The sequence below is a fragment of the Ammodytes marinus genome, assembly GCF_949987685.1.
Source record: "Ammodytes marinus genome assembly, contig: scaffold_32, whole genome shotgun sequence".
Classification (NCBI taxonomy): domain Eukaryota; kingdom Metazoa; phylum Chordata; class Actinopteri; order Uranoscopiformes; family Ammodytidae; genus Ammodytes; species Ammodytes marinus.
The window spans coordinates 521,938-529,437 of NW_027648335.1; positions in this window are offsets into that span (position 1 = coordinate 521,938).

Here is a 7,500-nt window from a genome sequence, read left to right on the forward strand (position 1 = left end):
AAATCCGACCCGTGGACCTTTACTGCAGGTCATCCCCCCCCCCCCTCTCTCTCTCTCTCTCTCTGTCTCTCCATTTCAACTCTGTACTGTCTAATAAAGCTTGAAAATGCCAAAAAATAATCTGTGTAATATGACATCATCAAGAAAGTTCTAGAAGGTTCTAGAATGCAACGCTCCCTGGGTAACCCCCCCCCCCCCCTTTAGAATAATAACAGAAGCTACAGTGGCCTTCAAGGACAAGAACAATTCTAAATTCTAAACAATGCACCTGATGACATTCCAAAAACATGGATTCCTCCATAAGGCCTGCCCGCTCAATGTACAAAATGTAATATTTAGTGTGAATGCTGGAGCTTCCAGCATTCACACTATTGTTATCCAAATCTTTATTAGTGTGAATGCTGGAGCTTCCAGCATTCACACTATTGTTATCCAAATCTTTATTAGTGTGAATGCTGGAGCTTCCAGCATTCACACTATTGTTATCCAAATCTTTATTAGTGTGAATGCTGGAGCTTCCAGCATTCACACTATTGTTATCCAAATCTTTATTAGTGTGAATGCTGGAGCTTCCAGCATTCACACTATTGTTATCCAAATCTTTATTAAACTTATTTTTCCGCTTCCGTACGTTTTTTGGCTCTCTTCAACTCCTTCAAATCTTCAGCTATTTCAACCATACAAATACCAAAATGTTCAGCTCTTTAAGGACATGTGTGGACATCTTTTAACATTTTTCTACCTTTTAAACTTTTTAAAATATTCAGCTTTTTAACCAACTTTTTTAACACTGAAGCGGATGGGAACAGCCTCCAAACCCTTCAAAACTGTAACTCCTTCAAATTTTCAGCTATTTAAACCATTCAAGAATCACAGTGTTCTGCTCTTTCAGCACACTATTAAACACATTTCAACATGTTTCAATCTTTTAAAATATTTAAAATATTCAGCTTTTTAACAAATTATTTTAACACTGAAGCGGGTGAGGAGCAGCATTCCAAACCGCTAAAACTTCCTCCGCTTTGAAACCTATCTCCTCCCGCATTTTTTCAGCTACAACCTCCATTCAAACGTTAAACAATTCACATTAATTGCAGCTATTCAATTCCTATTCAACTTTTTAAAATCTTAAACAGTCTTTGAACAAACATAGTTTTAGTTTTAAGCTTTTTTCAACCTCTTTCTAAATTTATAATGGGATCCGGATGGGACGGAATGTTCAGAGGCAGAGTGGGGGAACCAACTGTTACAGTGTAGAACTCGTGTAAAAATACACCAAAACCTTCCACATAACTGCCTCTCACTCCCACAAATTAAACCCTACGCGGATAATTTTTACATAAAAATGTAGGACATATTCTGCCGGTCGCATAGATGTGACTACTGAAGCAATCGGACCTACACAATGGAAGTTTTGGGCTTCCAAGCTAAATGGTGTCCAACCAACTGCCGCCTTGATAACTGAGACATGACATTTCTGGAGAAAGGCAGACTGTACCACACCTTTAAAATGCTCTGGTTCTCATATTCTTCACATTACAGACATAATCTTCACACTGTGTCTTTATCAGATTCTTCTGGTTCTAACAATAAAATAATTTTGTCAGTTAGACTCACGGTCCGTCAGTTAGAGGCAGCGGTTTTAGGTGAGGTTTTGGATGAAATGACCTCTCTGAGGCCTCTAAAAGATGGGATTTCTGCCTGATCACAGACCCTCAATAAGACATACACTCACCTTGGTGACTCACTCTGCCCATTAAAGGGCAATTTAACTTTTTTTCTTGATTATTTTTTTCTTTTTTCTGCTTTATTAGACAGTTCGGAGAGGCACAGTTGAAATGGGGCAAACACTCTGCTCTTTGAAGGCCTATTTCACACATCATTTTTTTTTTCATGTCTTTCAGTAATAATTTTATCTAGACATTTTTAAATATTCAACATCATTCCTATAAGAGTTAAACAATTCACTACTGTTCATACTTAAGACTGTTTCTTACTTTTCCACATCTTCATACTCCTTTAGCTGATTCATATACATTCAAGCCATCAAGGTAGTTTAGCTCCAAGTCTATTCAATTACTATTTCATAGTTTTAAGATTTTTATCCATGTCTTTCAACTTCTTCATAATTTCAGCAAGAAATGTTATTCAAACCTCTATATATTCAACTTTTCAACTCCTTTTAAACTTATTTTACACAATTATGACCTTTATAAACTTCAACAACTTTATAAACCTTTATAGACATTTTCAAATCTTCATACTCAGCTATCCAGTTTAGCGTAAGCTGTTTCAGCATTCACACGCATTTTCAGCAGGAAATGCATTTTCTAGTTAAACTTATTAAACTTATTTTTCCGCTTCCGTACGTTTTTTGGCTCTCTTCAACTCCTTCAAATCTTCAGCTATTTCAACCATACAAATACCAAAATGTTCAGCTCTTTAAGGACATGTTTGGACCTCTTTTAACATTTTTCTACCTTTTAAACTTTTTAAAATATTCAGCTTTTTAACCAACTTATTTAACACTGAAGCGGATGGGAGCAGCCTCCAAATCCTTCAAAAGTGTAACTCCTTCAAATTTTCAGCTATTTAAACCATTCAATAATCACAATGTTCAGCTCTTTCAGCACACTATTAAACACATTTCAACATGTTTCAATCTTTTAAACTATTTCAAATATTCAGCTTTTTAACAAATTATTTTAACATTGACGCGGATAGGAGCAGCATTCCAAACCGCTAAAACTTCCTCCGCTTTGAAACCTATCTCCTCCCGCATTTTTTCAGCTACAACCTCCATTCAAACGTTAAACAATTCACATTAATTACAGCTATTCAATTCCTATTCAACTTTTTAAAATCTTAAACAGTCTTTGAACAAACATAGTTTTAGTTTTAAGCTTTTTTCAACCTCTTTCTAAATTTATAATGGGATCCGGATGGGACGGAATGTTCAGAGGCAGAGTGGGGGAACCAACTGTTACAGTGTAGAACTCGTGTAAAAATACACCAAAACCTTCCACATAACTGCCTCTCACTCCCACAAATTAAACCCTACGCGGATAATTTTTACATAAAAATGTAGGACATATTCTGCCGGTCGCATAGATGTGACTACTGAAGCAATCGGACCTACACAATGGAAGTTTTGGGCTTCCAAGCTAAATGGTGTCCAACCAACTGCCGCCTTGATAACTGAGACATGACATTTCTGGAGAAAGGCAGACTGTACCACACCTTTAAAATGCTCTGGTTCTCATATTCTTCACATTACAGACATAATCTTCACACTGTGTCTTTATCAGATTCTTCTGGTTCTAACAATAAAATAATTTTGTCAGTTAGACTCACGGTCCGTCAGTTAGAGGCAGCGGTTTTAGGTGAGGTTTTGGATGAAATGACCTCTCTGAGGCCTCTAAAAGTTGGGATTTCTGCCTGATCACAGACCCTCAATAAGACATACACTCACCTTGGTGACTCACTCTGCCCATTAAAGGGCAATTTAACTTTTTTTCTTGATTATTTTTTTCTTTTTTCCGCTTTATTAGACAGTTCGGAGAGGCACAGTTGAAATGGGGCAAACACTCTGCTCTTTGAAGGCCTATTTCACACATCATTTTTTTTTTCATGTCTTTCAGTAATAATTTTATCTAGACATTTTTAAATATTCAACATCATTCCTATAAGAGTTAAACAATTCACTACTGTTCATACTTAAGACTGTTTCTTACTTTTCCACATCTTCATACTCCTTTAGCTGATTCATATACATTCAAGCCATCAAGGTAGTTTAGCTCCAAGTCTATTCAATTACTATTTCATAGTTTTAAGATTTTTATCCATGTCTTTCAACTTCTTCATAATTTCAGCAAGAAATGTTATTCAAACCTCTATATATTCAACTTTTCAACTCCTTTTAAACTTATTTTACACAATTATGACCTTTATAAACTTCAACAACTTTATAAACCTTTATAGACATTTTCAAATCTTCATACTCAGCTATCCAGTTTAGCGTAAGCTGTTTCAGCATTCACACGCATTTTCAGCAGGAAATGCATTTTCTAGTTAAACTTATTTTTCCGCTTCCGTACGTTTTTTGGCTCTCTTCAACTCCTTCAAATCTTCAGCTATTTCAACCATACAAATACCAAAATGTTCAGCTCTTTAAGGACATGTTTGGACCTCTTTTAACATTTTTCTACCTTTTAAACTTTTTAAAATATTCAGCTTTTTAACCAACTTATTTAACACTGAAGCGGATGGGAGCAGCCTCCAAATCCTTCAAAAGTGTAACTCCTTCAAATTTTCAGCTATTTAAACCATTCAATAATCACAATGTTCAGCTCTTTCAGCACACTATTAAACACATTTCAACATGTTTCAATCTTTTAAACTATTTCAAATATTCAGCTTTTTAACAAATTATTTTAACATTGACGCGGATAGGAGCAGCATTCCAAACCGCTAAAACTTCCTCCGCTTTGAAACCTATCTCCTCCCGCATTTTTTCAGCTACAACCTCCATTCAAACGTTAAACAATTCACATTAATTACAGCTATTCAATTCCTATTCAACTTTTTAAAATCTTAAACAGTCTTTGAACAAACATAGTTTTAGTTTTAAGCTTTTTTCAACCTCTTTCTAAATTTATAATGGGATCCGGATGGGACGGAATGTTCAGAGGCAGAGTGGGGGAACCAACTGTTACAGTGTAGAACTCGTGTAAAAATACACCAAAACCTTCCACATAACTGCCTCTCACTCCCACAAATTAAACCCTACGCGGATAATTTTTACATAAAAATGTAGGACATATTCTGCCGGTCGCATAGATGTGACTACTGAAGCAATCGGACCTACACAATGGAAGTTTTGGGCTTCCAAGCTAAATGGTGTCCAACCAACTGCCGCCTTGATAACTGAGACATGACATTTCTGGAGAAAGGCAGACTGTACCACACCTTTAAAATGCTCTGGTTCTCATATTCTTCACATTACAGACATAATCTTCACACTGTGTCTTTATCAGATTCTTCTGGTTCTAACAATAAAATAATTTTGTCAGTTAGACTCACGGTCCGTCAGTTAGAGGCAGCGGTTTTAGGTGAGGTTTTGGATGAAATGACCTCTCTGAGGCCTCTAAAAGTTGGGATTTCTGCCTGATCACAGACCCTCAATAAGACATACACTCACCTTGGTGACTCACTCTGCCCATTAAAGGGCAATTTAACTTTTTTTCTTGATTATTTTTTTCTTTTTTCCGCTTTATTAGACAGTTCGGAGAGGCACAGTTGAAATGGGGCAAACACTCTGCTCTTTGAAGGCCTATTTCACACATCATTTTTTTTTTCATGTCTTTCAGTAATAATTTTATCTAGACATTTTTAAATATTCAACATCATTCCTATAAGAGTTAAACAATTCACTACTGTTCATACTTAAGACTGTTTCTTACTTTTCCACATCTTCATACTCCTTTAGCTGATTCATATACATTCAAGCCATCAAGGTAGTTTAGCTCCAAGTCTATTCAATTACTATTTCATAGTTTTAAGATTTTTATCCATGTCTTTCAACTTCTTCATAATTTCAGCAAGAAATGTTATTCAAACCTCTATATATTCAACTTTTCAACTCCTTTTAAACTTATTTTACACAATTATGACCTTTATAAACTTCAACAACTTTATAAACCTTTATAGACATTTTCAAATCTTCATACTCAGCTATCCAGTTTAGCGTAAGCTGTTTCAGCATTCACACGCATTTTCAGCAGGAAATGCATTTTCTAGTTAAACTTATTTTTCCGCTTCCGTACGTTTTTTGGCTCTCTTCAACTCCTTCAAATCTTCAGCTATTTCAACCATACAAATACCAAAATGTTCAGCTCTTTAAGGACATGTTTGGACCTCTTTTAACATTTTTCTACCTTTTAAACTTTTTAAAATATTCAGCTTTTTAACCAACTTATTTAACACTGAAGCGGATGGGAGCAGCCTCCAAATCCTTCAAAAGTGTAACTCCTTCAAATTTTCAGCTATTTAAACCATTCAATAATCACAATGTTCAGCTCTTTCAGCACACTATTAAACACATTTCAACATGTTTCAATCTTTTAAACTATTTCAAATATTCAGCTTTTTAACAAATTATTTTAACATTGACGCGGATAGGAGCAGCATTCCAAACCGCTAAAACTTCCTCCGCTTTGAAACCTATCTCCTCCCGCATTTTTTCAGCTACAACCTCCATTCAAACGTTAAACAATTCACATTAATTACAGCTATTCAATTCCTATTCAACTTTTTAAAATCTTAAACAGTCTTTGAACAAACATAGTTTTAGTTTTAAGCTTTTTTCAACCTCTTTCTAAATTTATAATGGGATCCGGATGGGACGGAATGTTCAGAGGCAGAGTGGGGGAACCAACTGTTACAGTGTAGAACTCGTGTAAAAATACACCAAAACCTTCCACATAACTGCCTCTCACTCCCACAAATTAAACCCTACGCGGATAATTTTTACATAAAAATGTAGGACATATTCTGCCGGTCGTATAGATGTGACTACTGAAGCAATCGGACCTACACAATGGAAGTTTTGGGCTTCCAAGCTAAATGGTGTCCAACCAACTGCCGCCTTGATAACTGAGACATGACATTTCTGGAGAAAGGCAGACTGTACCACACCTTTAAAATGCTCTGGTTCTCATATTCTTCACATTACAGACATAATCTTCACACTGTGTCTTTATCAGATTCTTCTGGTTCTAACAATAAAATAATTTTGTCAGTTAGACTCACGGTCCGTCAGTTAGAGGCAGCGGTTTTAGGTGAGGTTTTGGATGAAATGACCTCTCTGAGGCCTCTAAAAGTTGGGATTTCTGCCTGATCACAGACCCTCAATAAGACATACACTCACCTTGGTGACTCACTCTGCCCATTAAAGGGCAATTTAACTTTTTTTCTTGATTATTTTTTTCTTTTTTCCGCTTTATTAGACAGTTCGGAGAGGCACAGTTGAAATGGGGCAAACACTCTGCTCTTTGAAGGCCTATTTCACACATCATTTTTTTTTTCATGTCTTTCAGTAATAATTTTATCTAGACATTTTTAAATATTCAACATCATTCCTATAAGAGTTAAACAATTCACTACTGTTCATACTTAAGACTGTTTCTTACTTTTCGACATCTTCATACTCCTTTAGCTGATTCATATACATTCAAGCCATCAAGGTAGTTTAGCTCCAAGTCTATTCAATTACTATTTCATAGTTTTAAGATTTTTATCCATGTCTTTCAACTTCTTCATAATTTCAGCAAGAAATGTTATTCAAACCTCTATATATTCAACTTTTCAACTCCTTTTAAACTTATTTTACACAATTATGACCTTTATAAACTTCAACAACTTTATAAACCTTTATAGACATTTTCAAATCTTCATACTCAGCTATCCAGTTTAGCGTAAGCTGTTTCAGCATTCACACGC